The following is a 16,618-nucleotide window of genomic DNA, read 5'->3' as shown; positions in this document are numbered from 1 at the left end:
CTCCCAAACGCCGTCTAAGCTACCAGTCACTATACATTCCAGACATCGTCAGCGTGCCAATCGCCAAGATCGCTAAAATTATTTATTACCACAGATTACCGGTTTGAGCAATTCTCAGTTGCCACCTTCGGATCCGCAAAGGATGGGACCACAAATGCTGGGATACAGCAACTAACATAATAGCAATCATAATTATATCCAAGAGTCGCAATACTTTGAATAAGAACATGCCCGTGTTTACATCATTACAAAAAAAAATTGTTCAAATGGCTCTGAGCGCTGTGGGACGGGACTTAACTGCTGAGGTCATCAGTCCCCTAGAACGTAGAATACTTAAACCTAACTAACCTAAGGACATCACACACATCCATGCCCGAGGCACGATTCGAACCTGCGACCGTAGCGGTCACGCGGCTCCAGACTGTAGGGCCTAGAACCGCTCGGCGACTCCGGCCGGCTACATCATTACACGAACTTCTCTTTCTATACAGTAAATGGTTCTTCACAATGTATATTCTTGTTGGTATCGTGAGCTATGCTAGAAGTCGGCATGTCAATTTTAAATGTGTGTACATGGCTGTTATTTCAAAACTGACATGCCGACTTCTAGTACATTTCAGGATACCAACATTAACATACACCGTATGGCACCAGTTTCTGTACTGAAACAGAAAATTGTGTAGTGATTTGCCGAGCGGTCTAAGGCGCTGCAGTCATGGACTGTGTGGCTGGTCCCGGCGGAGGTTCGAATCCTCCCTCGGGGATGGGTGTGTGTGTTTGTCCTTAGGATAATTTAGGTTAAGTAGTGTTTAAGCTTAGGGACTGATGACCTTAGCAGTTAAGTCCCATAAGATTTCACACACATTTGAACATTTTCGTAGTGATTTAAAAATAGGTATGTTATTATTCCGTGTATTGCAAATTTTGGTTATAATTATCTCTGCTGTTATGTTAGTTACTGCATCCTAGCATTTTCGGTCTCACCTTTTGCAGATTCTAAGATGCCAACAGTGACTTGCCGAAACTATTAATATGTGAATAACTGATTTTTAGCGATCTTGGTGGCTAAACATTTATTCAGCGTTCATACTACCATTCAGCATTTTCACTGGAATAGACTTCACTTCTAGGGCAGATAAGTGCGAGAGTTATTGCGCAGTCAGCTCAACAACTCATTTGTTGAAGTTGCTGGCAAGGATGACGTAGAAACGAATGGAAACGAAAACTATGGGTCTATTAGGTGACGATCAGTTTGCGTTCAGGAAAAGAAAAGGCACCAGAGAGGCTGTTATGACGTCGCACTTGATAGCGGAAGCAAGACTTACGAAGAATCGTGAAACGTTCGTAGGATCTGTCGACCGGGGAAAACTGTTCGACAAAGTAGAATAGTGCAAATTCACACGAAAATAGGTTTAAGCTACAAGATGAGATAATAAAGGGGGTGTCCCAGAAATATTGCGACAAACTTCGAGAGGCTGTAGACGGTGTCTTGAAGAACAAATCGAGATAGGAACCCATGTCTGGAAACGTCATCCATGCGGTAGGATGACAGGGTGTCCCAGAAATGTTGCGACGAACGTCTAGGAGCTGTAGAGTGTGTCTTGACGACAAATCAACGATAGCAGTCCAATTTCGGTATTGTCATCGAAAAATCTAATATTTTCCGACGACGCTCAACCCTTAGCTTTGGTGTATATACCATCGAACTGCCTCAGAGCCTGTTAGAAACAGGGTTTGTTGACCTGTTGCTGACGAAAAGAAACTTGTTACTCACTTGCTTGTTTCATCCTTGAATTGATACACTGCGGCATATTAACGTATTGCGCAGTGGTACAGTCTCTCAGTTGTAAGGTTAATGCAACTTGAGCTTCTTACTTACCATTAAGACTATTCTCAAGGCTGCCACAAATACTTCCCAGAAACTCGCAGACGGTTTACAAACCCTGCCTAAGTAATCCGGAACTGATCATTGGATGTTACGAGAGGCAGACCCGCCAGTGCAAAACAGGTGGGGAACACTGAGGTGTCGTGAAAACGCGTACAGGAAACTTGTAATCGCTTTGTCATACTACTTGCGCCAGTGCAGATCACATGGTCTTGAGCTACTCGCTGTAGATATATGACGAGACCATATTAATGTGATAGTGTCCTGAAAACGCGTACAGGAAACTTGTAATCGCTTTGTCATACTACTTGCGCCAGTGCAGATCACATGGTCTTGAGCTACTCGCTGTAGATATATGACGAGACCATATTAATGTGATAGTGTCCCGTGTATGTACTTAACAGTAACGTTAGAAGTCGCGACATTAACGACATACGTACCTTTTTGGTAAAAATATAGTCGCAGAGCGGGAGACGCCAAGAGGCCTGAAGAAGCGCCTTGTGACACCCGACTCCCCGCAATATCGCGTTTCCCCTTCCGTCCGCGGCGAGACCCGAAACGGGCGTCCGGAGGCGCCTTGCGGCCTCGTGTTAATCACTTTCATTACGCTAATGAAGCAAGTGTCCGCAGATAGCGTGCGCGCAGACAACGCCCCGCCGCTTCCAGGGGAAAAACACGGAACGTCTTTGGGCTGTGGCGACGCTTCTGCTGCCCTCTAGTGGGAGAGGTCACGCGATGGTCGAGGGCAGTGCCGTCTGCGGTGGGCGGCGGCCCTTAGTTGTCGAGCCAACACTCCACGTCTGCTGGGAGCTCGCCGGAAGCACCGCGAGTCACGCTGTCCATCTGAACGAGGCGCTGCATTGGTGTTTCGCGTGTCTGCGTCAGCGAGGGTTGGCACATGTAGCATGTGTGTTTGGGTTTGTACTCACGCACGTGTTTCAGTACCTGTTTCTTAGTGAGGGCAGGAAGAGTTGCGTAGTTATGGTCTTATCGGTTTTTTTTGGGTCAAGTTTTCATCTAGGGGACGATGTGATAATCACAATTTGTTACTGACCTGGGTTGCTGGTGACCAGTTAAGGTGTGTGTGTTTTTTGATACCTCGTTTCTAGACAAGGTCGGGTAGAGTTGTGTGATTGTGGTCTTACTTATTGCTGTCTTTGAGTCAAACGTTCACCTACGTGGTGTAATGATTACCACAAATGGTACGTTTTTAGACAGTCTTGTCTTTGATAACGGGACTTAGATGTAGACATCACCGGCAGAATTGGAAAAGGTTGTAGAGTCTTCCAACGATTGCAGTCCATTGGGGAAGCCCATCCAAACAGCTTTGGCTGTACTCCTCTGTCATCCTACCGATTACCGTATAGAAGTAAGCTCAATGTTTTCCTTAAATGATGCCTGAGGCGAATTTTGAAATTCAGCTATCGCGATCGCGTTTCAAATGATGAAGTGCAGAGAAGAAATGGTCTACTCAGCTCCCGTAAAATCGTTGCTGAAAGATGGCGAATCGGCACCGTCTTGGAAACCAACTGATGCATATAGAAAAAGACATCGTAATACTTGGAAACGAAATTTTTCAAAGGATCTACAATGAGCGGACATGAACTGGGAGGAATCAGTAAACCTGACAATTTATAGAGTTCGATAAAGGAAAATTGTTGTCTGGTTTGGTATCTATCATTGGAGGAACTAAATCTCTCTGAGAAAGAGACGTAGAGCTGCGGGATTATGGTCTCACTTATTTGTATTTGAGTCAACTCAGTCTTCTGTGCGCACACAAAGACCTGCTTTAACAAATACGCTGCTAAATTAGCAGAAAACTTTTCCAAAAGTGTCAAAGTCGAACTGTTAGTCCCGTGCCGTTAACCACTTGAATGTATCTCTTTCTATTTTCATCTTTTGTTTATTAAAACAGTGGGCTGGCGACAGAGTAGGCAGGTAACTTTTGACTAGGGTGTGACAATTCGCCATCACGGCACGATACGTTTCCGTGATGTATTTGCTGGAATAGTATTCACGCAGACGTTGCGAAATTTGTGATTCAATAATAATCAGGAAAGGGCTGCTGACAGATCTGCAGAGGAGAACACTGAGCACTAAAGTGAAATTTTCGAGGTGGATCAATACCGTGTGTCTAGCCGGCTCTCGAAACTAAATCCTCTGCTCTCGTGACCACTGCTTTACCACTGACTGATCCGAATAAGTGTTACAATTTACAGACTCATTTCTGCCTATTACGTGACAGATCTGTCGAATGCAAAATAGACACGTGGATCGAAAGTTATAGTGCATAAATTTCTCGTGACAAGAGCGAAAACAACGAGGAAACCACTTGAAAAGTCGCTTCCGAAGATCATTACTATTTGTGGAACATCATTTTGTACATTTAGACAGAAATAATAACCTGAATACTGTACGGGAAACAATGAACTAATCTGCGCAACGTAACTCATAACAATTTCCACAAGAATGATCGAAGAAATCAGTCTTGTGAAGAGAGCGCTCTCAGAATCTGTTGGGAGCACTGGAAAGGAAGGCAGAAAAGATTTAACGTCCCGTCGACGAAGGTGTCTTTAGAGAAAGAAAACAAATTTGAATTGGTGATGGAGAGCGAAGGTAACCAGTCGTGTACACTCCGGCCTCTGTCTTATGTAATTTTGGGAAATAAATGAAAACTTCAAAACTGGATAGCCGGAAGAGGATTCTAACCACCGTCTTCCCGAATACGAATCCAGTGTTTTACCGCTGCGCCACCTCGCTCGGATGTAACGTTGGAAATCATGACGTAGAATGGTCAGACTGGACTCTGCTCGACTAAAATGTTATATGGCGAGGTCGTAACTGAGGTGGACGCTGTTCATTCTCAAAGTAAGAAGTCTGTGACAAATTAAAAGAGTACCGTTGTTTAGGTTACGTGAGTAACGTAATAATAACAAGGCCTTCCCCGCCTGATTTCAACTAGGGATGTGATGCGCGTTGCTAACGTTCTACCTGAACACATCTGACTGTAGACAGAGAAATACGTAGCCACAGAAAGAGAGCGTTTTGATGAACTAATTTGACGCAGAGAGATGGAGGCCCGACGGCGGGTAACTGGTACACTGACCTCAGTGTGCGTGCCGCAGTTGCCACGCACTGCGTGGGCGTGTCCCGGTGTGAGTCGCGTGCGTACGGCGGGCAGCACAATGCGTGCCAGGCACCGCTCTCGCCCCCAAGGCTCCTTTGCGAAAACGCCTCACCTCGTTCTGCAGAACTGCCGGCGCTGCCGCAAATGCTGCGTTCGCCAGCCGGCGTCAGCTGTCTGCTAGACAACGCTGCCGCGCTCCTGAAGGCCTAAATGTAATGGAAGTCTATCTCGTCGCAAACATGTCACAAACGAACCAAGAGTTAGTAAAATGTGATCTGCATGGTAATTAAGCGTATATTCACGTGTATCTCCCAGATATGGCATTCAAGTCGTCATTTGCATTTGATAAATAAGGAAAAGCTCGATTCCATCCTTTGTGTGACGATCGATTTCAGTAATAACGTCGCAGGGTAGCTGGTCAAGTACTTTGTCGACTGAATACCCCGAACAAGTGTACACTGGCGTTTCTGTCTTCAGAACAGAGAAACACATACAGTTTCACTTTTCTGCTAACTCCTTTCGTTGCTAGTCCTAATACAGACAGCTGCCTCTACTTGTTTCGTAGTCTAAACAATGGCGCAGAGACCACATGAAGTCAGAATTCTGTTTGGACTCCATCCCGAATACTGCCATGTGAAGACGACCTAAATATTGTCGCCTTCATAAAGTAAACTTTATTCAGCTGTGAACAGACACTGCGTGAATTATATTCCAGGATGTATATCCAGATATACGGAGGACGAGGCTGCTGACGAGGAGACGGCAAATATGTTTTTCTAAACAAAGAGCAGGCCATATCATGTAACCTAAAAAATGGTTCAAATGGCTCTGAGCATTATGGGACTAAACATCGGAGGTCATCATCCCCTAGAACCTTAGAACAACTTAAACCTAACTAACCTAAGAACATCACACACATCCATGCCCGAGACAGGATTCGAACCTGCGACCGTATCAGTCGCGCGGTTCCCGACTGAAGCGTCTAGAACCGCTCGGCCACCGCGGCCGGCTATCATGCAACCTATTCATATGACTATTTTAAGCTGAAATAGCTCATCTTCGTTTCTTAAAATCTACGAAGTAGAACCATTAGTATCAGCTGGTGTGTGGCGTTGAAACAAAACAAAACAAATTTTTGCCGACCAGGCTCACCAGCTGATGCCACTGATAAATATCGTACTCTGCCTATTTTAATATCTGTAAATGCCGTATTTCGGGGCAACCCACTCATATTAATAAATTATGTAATTTACATTGCGCTCTAGTTTTAAAAATACGTTATCACTGTTTCTCCTGCCGACTGAATCACCAATGCTGTGGTGATTAAGGTGTTTTTCAACCATATACACCAACTCAGCCTGTCAGCACGTAATGGGGAAAGTGGTAGAGGTGGAGACACAGATCAAGGTCGCCTCCAGTGTCACGGAAGGCCATCACGTTAACTGCACTTCGAAGATCAATCATTCAGCTTTAGTGAAAACGTCATGCATTATCCACAGTACTGGGTACACGGCGAATGAAATAAATATTGATATACACCATCAGTTGCAGTATAAACGTTACTGAAATGCGTTACTGGTGTCAGTGTAGATGGACCATCCTTTCGCGCTGGACAAAAAATAATAATTTTAGCATGTAGCTTTCTGATGTTTCACACTTCCACATATAACGTTACCGTTAATATGATTTACGATACAACTAAGTAGCTAACGTAGTTGCTTTAATTTTGACTTATGCAGGCAACCTCTGACATTTATATTATATTTCACAAGTCAGTATTAAGGCAACTAGGTTTCATACATTAGTAAGCAAGGTGCAAAAACGAATTTCGGTACAGCGTCAGAAGATGGTCCACATAACTGAAACTAGCAGCACAGTTCAGCATAGTTTATAAATCGGACGATAGTGTGTATTAATGCCTTTCATTAAACGTATTACAGGTGTGGAGCACCATCGTGCAAAAATGTGTGGTTAGCTTTATCGTATTATTCATTGCCTACAGTTCGCGACCGTAGCTGAGTAGTGAGCGTGTCTGATTGCCTTGTGGAGGACCCGGTTTCAGGTGCAGATTTCGATGCTTGACCATCAACAAGTGTCAGCGTGCGAACCATTCAACGAAACATCATCGATATGGGCTTTCGGACCTGAAGGCCCACTTGTGTAGTCTTGATACTGCACGACATAAAACTTTACGCCTCGCCCGGGCCCGTCAACATCGACATTAGACTGTTGATGGATGGAAAGTTGTTGCTTGATCGGACGAGTCTCGTTTCAAATTGTATCGAGCGGATGGACGCGTAGGGGTATCGAGACAACCTCATTCATCCATAGACCCTGCATGTCAGCAGGGGATTGTTCAAGCTGCCGGAGGCTCTGTAATGGTGTGGGGCTTGTGCAGTTGGAGTGATATGGGACTCCTGATACGTCTAGACACGACTCTGCCAGGTGACATGTACATGGATCCATTCATGTCCACTGTGCATTCCGACGGACTTGAGCAATTCCAACAGGACAATACGACACCCAGAATTGTTACAGAGTGGCTCCAGGGACACGCTTCTGAGTTTAAACACTTCCGCTAGACACTAAACTTCCCGGACATGTGCATTATTGAGCATATCTGGAACGCCTTGCTACGTGCTGTTAGGAAGAGATCTCCACCCCCTCTTACTCTTGCGGATTTATGGACAGCCCTGCAGGATTCATGGTGTCAGTCCCCTCCAACTATTCTTCAGAGATTAGTCGAGTCCATATCAAGTCGTGTTGCGACACTTCTGCGTGCTCGCGGGGGCCCTACACGATATTAGGCAGGTGTACCAGTTTCTTTGGCTCTTCAGTGTATTATGTGCTCTTGCCTCTCTACAAGTCCTGTAAGTTTATAACGGGGATTTCGGAGCGCCCTGTATTTGTAGTACTGAGTGCTTCAAGTCTGATGGCCTCAGAGTCAACGTAACGTTAAACATACCGCCATTTGGGGTGACGGGATGCTGGGTCCAACATCCCGCAGCTGCCGCTTATGCAAAGAAGGGCGCACTTGCTGCAGGTGTCAGTAGGTGAGAAGGAGGCGCTTAGCCGCGCCGTCAGCGAACACGGGCACTGCCATCGACTCGGAGGGCAGCGTCCCCGTGTCTGCGCGGCCCCCGGTCGCGAGCTAGCGGGTGACGACAGCGCGCCCACAAAGGGCACGGAGCACCAAGGCGGCCCGGGAGAGGTGGCGCTAATTTTTGAAAGTGCCTTACGCATTTAATTCCGGCCCCGTGCGCGCGGATAGCGCTGGCGGGACACCGTCTGAAAGCCGCTCCCGAGACGAGATGGGACGGGACGAGACGAGACGAGCGGTGCGACGCCGCGACGCCGGCGCCGCCGCCGTCGTCGTCGGCCCGAATAAAAAGCGGAGCCGAGGCGAGCAGCAGCAGCAGCAGCTTCCAGCTCCCAGCTCCGTGCTAATTGGCTCTCTCCAGAGCCGCCTTGCTCGTGCGCTGCCATTATCGCGACACAAGAGGGTGAGGGGGCGTGCGATGCCAGTTGATAATGAAGCACCAGCCGTTTTGTCGGTGTGCTATCATCTGCGGCGAATTGCGGTTGTATCAGTTCTATAGCCTTTTCACTTTGGAATGCCGTGGAGCGAGCTCGTGCGCGCGCGCGCCTGCCGCTCGCTCCAAGGGCGAGGTTTCGCGGGAGGAGAGCGAGAGAGAGAGAGAGAGAGACAGACAGACAGAGAGAGAGAGAGGAACGCGGGCGCAGCCGGCGGTCGCTGGGAAACGAGTGCAGCCGAGTGTCCCGCCACGCCCGGATAGCCAATACAGGCATTAGCTGCTGCTGCTGCTAGCTGCTCCTCGCAAGGAGTCCGCGGGCCGCGGCCGCTGCCGGGCTAATTACGGCGCGGAGGTGGCGCCAGCGCGCTTTTTCTGCGGGCGCCGCCGACGCGGCGCACAGGTGCGTGAGCGCCGGCTCACAGTCCTCAGTGGGTCCTGTTCGAGCGTCAGCCGCCGTGTTTCGTCCCCGGTGAACACTGAAAAGCGCAGCCGCCGACACTGGGATGACAGCGAGCGGCTGACTCCCGAGAGTGATGTAGCACCAATCGCACCTGTCCCGTGATCGTAGAGAGTTGGTTCAACAAACTTCCCCATCCTCACTCGAGTACTTCTCTGTGTTGCTCTCTTCCAGTCGATCTCTTGAACTCCCCAATGGCTGTTTCGAAACTCTTTTATGTGCCTGCCTGACAATGCCCGAGTGACGATTTCTATATACCTTTACTACCAATATCATTCATTGGTCGAATAACCTGATCTGTTGACGTAACACGCACAACACTGTAATTGTGTCACCTTTTCTGGGATTACCCTGACTTCTGTACCCAATAAGTCTACTAATATCTCCAGATTATTGACCGTTTTCTATGTATGACCTTCCACATCTGCTTTTATGCTTAACCCCCTCCACACAAATCCCTTGCCAACACATTAAATTCTCCCTCTATCTTCATCTACATCCAACCCATACGAACGTTCTACGCCAACCTCTTCACCGTCCCTCTCAAATTTCCAGTATTCTACAGTGCTACACATCTCACCAACCATAAATGTACCCTCTCTCCACATCCTCTTCCACCAAATTCCAGTATCAGGCCGTTCTGTCATCTGCTCACACAACCAGACGTAAGATAAAAAAATGGTTCAAATGGTTCTGAGCACTATGGGACTTAACTTCTGAGGTCATCAGTCCCCTAGAACTTAGAACTAGTTAAACCTAACTAACCTAAGGACATCACACACAGCCATGCCCGAGGCAGGATTCGAGCCTGCGACCGTAGCGGTCGCGCGGTTCCAGACTGCAGTGCCTAGAACCACTCGACCACCCCGGCCGGCAGACGTAAGGTACCCTTCCCTTTTTTTCTACATGTCAGAGCTTCTCTCTTTCTTTCCCATTACCGAAAATTACATCGTAATCCATATCTAAACCATCCAATCTTCTCACTTTCAAATTATTTGTAGTATCCATACCTCAGTACACCGTGTTCCTGATCCTCAAACGATTACCAACATGATTTACTTCCACATGTATTTCCTTTCAAGCTCCTCAGAGCTCTGGTAAAGGCCGTTGATGTAAACTCATTATTCTCAATCTTCGCTCATATCGTGTAATGCTGTCTTGCTATATAACTATAAAACTTCAACAAACCGGCTTTTTTGTGAATCGCCTTGCTGTCTTCCATAATTCTGCCTACCACATGTTTATGCTGACAGTGGCAACAAGGCCTGCCAAAATAGATCAACGTCTCAAATTAGGTGATGAAACTTCCTGGCCGATTAAAACTGTATGCCGGACCGAGACTCGAACTCGGGACCCTTGCCTTCAGGAGAGCTTCTGTGAAGTTTGGAAGGTAGTAGACGAGGAACTGTCGGAATTAAAGCTGTGAGGACGGGTTGTGACTCGTGTCTGGATACCTCAGTTGGTAGAGCATATGTCCACGAAAGACAAAGGTCCCGAGTTCGAGAGTCGGTCGGCATGCAGTTTTAATTTGCCAGGAAGTTTCATATCAGCGCACATTCCGCTGCAGAGTGAAAATCTCATTCAGGTGATGAAATGTTAAATGCTTGCTCTCTGCCTGAATAGATTCCGTCAGTCAGCTTCAGCCAGTTCTGACTCGCCTAATCGACATTAGATATGGAATATTAATTGCGTTACGTTATTCTAGAAACTGTCAAATTTCCTGGAGTCTTCGTTCATTCTAGATATTGCCACTGAATATTCTAGCAACTATCCATTATTTTCGAAAGACACAACATGAAAATCATATTTCAAAACCTCTCTCTATGAAGGAAAAGATAAAATGGAAAGAAATCTTTGATCTGTTTACTTGTGAAACACTTATAACACTGTAGACTAATTCTGAAGAGCAGATGTGTTCAGACAGCAGAGTCTGAATCTCAGTCGAAAGCATGCATTATTTAAAGGCCAGCCTAATTAGTACACAGTCTGTAATAACTTCGACATCGACGGAACGCTAGGTTGTTTCTTTGATCCTGTGCGTGCAAAGGAAGTCACTATTATGGGAAATCTAACGGATTTTAATGGAAATGGAAGGAGTTAGTAGATACTTTGGAAGTAAATATTAATCCAGAGGGATAACTAGATTCACATCAGCAAATAACAAGTATACTACCGGAAGTCCCGCAGTGTAGTACTGTCTTTCAGTGTGTAAACATTTGAATTACTTGTACAGATCTGCTGATCTGGCGTATAGGGCTATAGTGTGCAAAGTGTGTTTTGCTTCGTGAGAGGCAAGGTAGGTTGCTATGCGAAGCGTTTCTGAAACAGCTGAGTCAATCACATTAGATTCATATCAAGGGTCGCCATTGGGCTACATCCCAGAAGAACACCATCTGCAAAACAAACACCTCAAAGGTGCTCGTTAAACAAACTTCACAGATATGATCACGTCAAAGGAGCTATTACGCTATTAAACCGAAAATGCAATACATTGAACACCTCAAAGGTGTATTTAGTAATATACCGTTTTGATGGAAACACAAACCAGCATGACAAACCGTCAGCTTTAACTGCCAAATATGTCAAAATCACAGCCTACATTTTATGCTTTGCCGTCAATCTGAAGCACTTCCCTCTCCATCCATAACAGTAAGCCAACTGATCGTTCCTGCCGTTCGAATCGGTCTGTCTGCGTCTCTGAAGAAAGGCAGTCTAACTTGAGCCATCACGCTTCTTTCCTCCCAGCAAGTTATCTGTTCACTCTTTCTTTCTTAATCATTGCCGTTTACACTATTGAGCTGGAGTACTTGATATAACTTCCGAGTTCAATAGGCGAGAACCGCAACGCATCCTTCCTCCGACGTCGCTTGTATTTATAAATGATTAAATTACATTTTTGGTCGCTGTCTCGCATCCAAACACAGGCCGTAGAGATCAGTGGCATCTCCCATATTCCACCCTCCCACACTCCCACCTCCCCCCTCTGATCGCGCTCAAGGGCTGCTAAACTCATCTTCGCTATGGTACAATTATTAACATGTGAGGGTCCCCCAACTCACACCCACAATGACAGTGGATCTCCAGTGTGGTGAATATGTCCTCTAACCTTCAATTACTGTGTGATATATCGAAACCGTCTACTTGAATTATTTTTATATGCACGTCGGAAGGAACATTGTATCGTACTTCGTAACAACACAGGTACTCCAACATCGTATTTATCCGAAACTTTCTGGCAGATTGAAACTGTGTGCCGGACCGAGACTCGAACTCGGGACCTTTGCCTTCCGCGGGCAAGTGCTCTACCAACTGAGCTACCCAAACAAGACTCACCCCCCGTCCTCACAGCTTTACTTCTGCCAGTACCTCGTCTCCTACCTTCCGCCGATACCAGGTAGCAGCTGTCAGTTACGTTACGACGCATGAAGTTTGGGTCTATCGGTGAGTCGTGGACGGATAGCCAATGCGGGTAAGGCGTCCGCTCGCCTAAAGCGGGAAATTCGTGTTTGATTCGCGGTCCGGAACTAATTTTCATTGTCGTCATTAGGCTGATGTTTGTCCGTATTCGCAACTGACAATACATTCATGTAAATCGCAGAAGTAACACAAAGAAATTATACGTAAGCTGAAGGCTATTGCACACCGACTGCTCGCTAGTTTTCGGATACAACTCAGTGCAGGAGCCTAATTAATTTGTGTGAGAGCTGAGACGCATAATAAACCGAGAACCCTTCTACGACGCAGAGCAGGGGCTCGGGAGAGACAAGGGAGTGCTACAATGCTTGGCGCCCCCCACGAAGACTCGTGGGCCACTTTTCTTTTTCGCGCAATGCGTGATGCAGGCTTGCGGTCCCCCGACGTCGGCGACGGTCGGTCTGCTAGAGGTACTCGGTGGCTATCCTCTGTCCGGGACGGCGCGAGGGCCTCGCACTCACACACACACACACACACACACACACACACACACACACACTGATGTGGACCTTGTCTCTGCTGCCAGGCAGAGAAGGAGCAGCACGGCCTGCCCGGGACCAATCTTACAAATTACACGGCTCCTGCGAGTTGAGGAAGGAGTAATGGCCCCCGACTGCTATTGAGGTGCGCGCCGGCGAGGACAGTGCCTGCGCCGCGCGACTGCCTTCTAATTGCGCTGAAGGCCAATATTTGTGTCGCGCCGCGTCGCGCAGGCAGCCGCCGCCGCCACCTCCGCCTCCGCACTCGCGCCTCCACCCCCGCAGCACAGTGTTCCGCCCACACGGCGCCGATTCTTCGCCCGCCCGTGCTAATGCTGCGAGGCGCTGCGCTGAGCGGCGCGGCGCGACATGTGATACAGACAACGGCCGCATTGTTGACATCTTGTACTTGGGCAGCTCAATGGACAATTGTGCGCGAGGGTGGAGGCGCGCGCAAAACGTGAAAATGCGCCGTTCCGTTGCGCCCCGCTCGCGGCGCGCGAGACTCATTTCCTAACTAGCCCCGGCGAGGCCTTAAAACGCCTCCTCTTTCCCGCGACGCGGCGTGTCCCACTCCGTGTTTAACACGTGCAGCTGAGCCCGCGCAGCCCGTATTGCTTCCTGCTCCCCATTCACGCCGGAGCCGTTGTCTTCTATTGATCTGCCTAGCGCCTCTTTTTCGATGCCATCCACCCACCTACGCCCGCATTCCGCCTCGCTCTCCCTACATCATTTCTCCGCGCTTTCTCTTTCCCTCTCTCTCTCTCGCTCTGCCCGCCTTCCGGAGTCACGTCCCATTCGTCGCTTAGACGACCGGTAAACTCACACGGTAACTTGGCACCGTGTAAAGTGCTACTTATAATCGCGGAGAAGCCATTCTCTTGAGGAACATAATGTCTCCCCCTCGCTCTATTTCCCGTGCTACGCTAGTGAAGGGGAGGGGCGTTTCTTTTGTTCATTCTGCCATATCCTCGGTTGCAAAGGAACTAGGAAAGAAAAAAGAAAATCATACAACAGTCTGGCGCGGAAATTTCTCGAAGCTGGTCTGTATTACTAGGAAGTAGCTTAATAAACACTGGGTAAACTACCATCAGTTCCTAGAATTTTTACGTACTCACTTATTTATTTTACTCGGAAAGCTAGGGTCATGAACAAAACGTACCCTGGATCTGAGCTGCGCAAGCCAACTCATATTCATTACATGAATAGGTGACCCATCAAGGAAACGAAGCTCTATTTCCTACGGAATAATATACAAAACTGTTCAGAAAGGCTGTGTTTTTCGCCAAAGACACTAATGCTACGTCTTTATAATACGAGCGCAATTCAGAAAGTAAGGTCCGATCGGTCGCAAAAATGGAGACCACTATAAAAATTTAAAAAAAATGTTATGTTTGTTGCAACAGTTAGCTACACCTTCCAGTTATTTCTCTAGATAGTCACCGCCCCGACTTGGACATTTGTCTTACAGTTGTTCCAACTCTCGACTGCCCTGTTCATGTCAGGTAGCAGCCTGTGCCTTCCGCCAATTCTCTACGCTGGCCTACAGCTCGTTGTCTGTGCCAAAATGTTGCCTTCATAGCCAGCGGTTCATGTGAGAAGAGATGAAACTCAGGGCGAGCGTATTACAGGCTGTATTGTGGATGATGAAATACTTACCATCGAAAACACTGCAGCATCACCTTCTGTGCCACACCTGAGTGCGGCTGAGAATTGTGATGAAGGAGGAAACGCATGACTGTTATGTTGTGTGGGCTGCATGCCATCAGGCGACATATCTCACCAGGCCCACTTGGCAGGAGACACTATTTCCTAGGCTCACTGTGCGCTCGGGACTAAAAAGAGCAACGTGACGCAATCGGCGGACGTACTGCAGATACTGTCCGACACATCTGTGCAAAGATTCATCGGATTTTCATTGTGGTTTCCATTCCGCGCTCGATCGGATCTTACTCTCTGTGTAGTCCACGTAGGTACCCACAAAATGGACACCAGCTGTGAGGAACATTGAATGATGATAAACGCGGTGGTAACAGCGGGTCCCGTCACATCACTAAAGTTAAGCGCTGTCGGACTTTGCTAGCACTGGGATGGGTGATTGTCCGGGTCTACAGAGCACTGTTGGTAAGCCGGTTGCACTCAGCCCTTGTGAGGGCAATTGAGGAGCGACTTCCTTGAGAAGTTCGGCTCCGATGACGAAAGCTGGTAACTGCAGGGAGGGCAATATGTTCACCAAATGCCCCTCCATATCCGATTCCAGTGACGTCTATCAGCTCAGGATGAGACAGCGGTCGGTCGTTAGCGTTGGAACTTCCGAGGCCTGTTCAGATGGAGTTTTAAATGTAAAGAATACGAGAGTAAGGGGTTCTGAGTCGAGGAAGATAAAAGTGAAAATTTGTGATGTGTTAGAACAAGTTGATAACTTCGGGTACGTTGGATGCAAAATAATCAGTAACATGGCATGGATCAAGAAATAAAAACAACGGTAGCTGTTGCAAAAGTAATATTTTACGGAAGAAGGAATATTTTTTTCCCTCCTATTAACCAAACAATTAAAGAAAAGTTTAGCGATGTATACTTTACGGAATATTGTCTAGTATGGTGCTAAAACGTGGACATTGCGGCTGAGACAGTAGAAATGCTTAGTGGCTATTGGGATGTAGATGTGGAGAAGAATGGAGAGTTTGAAATGGACAGATAAATGAAGGAATCGTGTTCTGTTACAAAGGGTGGAAGGGAATACGAATACTGGAAATAGAATTTTGCGAAGACACTCGATGAGAACAGACTGTGTAATAAAAGATGTAGTAGAAGAAATGGTGACTGGGAAGACGCTCGGAAGAAGAAGAAGAAGATATCAGTAAACAAGTACATCAACATAATGCATCCTACGCAGCTACGAAAATGATGGTGGAAAGGAGGCACAGTGGAGAATACTAAACTTGCAGTGATGGATCTGCCTAATTATCATCAGCATCATCATCATTAGCAACAGCAGCGGCTGCAGCATCAGCATCACTATGTACAATGTTCTTAATGTAGAGAGTAGAGCTTGTATGATATTTACATATGCTAAATAAAAATATGCTGTCAGGAGGGTGACGTTCATTTACCTGCGAATACCTTGTAATATTGACATTTAAGTGGTGTACGACATTGTCTGGTACAACTTAAAAAAAAATGGAGAAGCAACGCTACTGGAAGCGCTTAGAATTTACAGCTGTGTGACATTTTCAGTTGCAAGGGGAGCGGCGGTGAAACTCGAAGTACTTTCGAGATTTCGTGACAAATAGCTCTGGATGCAGTTGCTACTGGCCGATATGAATCACATAGACTAACCAGAATTTCTTTAAAGTGATACATTTGTACCTGAATTACTTGCATCCAATTTTGTAACATTCGTTTCTTTCGCTTGAGTAATAGAGGGTGGAGAAAATAAAAGTGACCCAGAGAACAGAGTTCCAGGGTGCAAATAAACACAGCAGAGGAAAGGAAATACAGCAATAACCTGGCTGTAGCACTGTTGAAAGTGACCTCCGTTCTTCTCTTGGCACTTCTGGGCCCTGGTCAGCAAGATGGTGAAGGCGGATCGAAGCTGGACTGCTGGAATAGCTGCATTCTCGTCCAAAATGTTCTGCTGCAGTTCATGCAGACTATAAA

At 47.0% G+C, this 16,618-nt stretch overlaps 1 protein-coding gene and 1 non-coding gene across 2 annotated transcripts in view; one reads left to right on the top strand and one right to left on the bottom strand.

The window, feature by feature from the left end:
- Positions 1-16,618, top strand: part of LOC126475690 (homeobox protein prospero-like) — a 61,180-nt gene that overhangs the window by 36,153 nt on the left and 8,409 nt on the right. The window lies entirely within an intron of this gene.
- On the bottom strand, positions 12,255-12,329 carry Trnap-cgg (transfer RNA proline (anticodon CGG)). The gene has a single exon. It is a non-coding gene; the product is annotated as a tRNA-Pro (tRNA).

Source organism: Schistocerca serialis, chromosome 1 (genome assembly GCF_023864345.2).
Source record: "Schistocerca serialis cubense isolate TAMUIC-IGC-003099 chromosome 1, iqSchSeri2.2, whole genome shotgun sequence".
Taxonomy (NCBI): domain Eukaryota; kingdom Metazoa; phylum Arthropoda; class Insecta; order Orthoptera; family Acrididae; genus Schistocerca; species Schistocerca serialis.
This window is presented reverse-complemented; position numbering and strand designations above follow the sequence as displayed.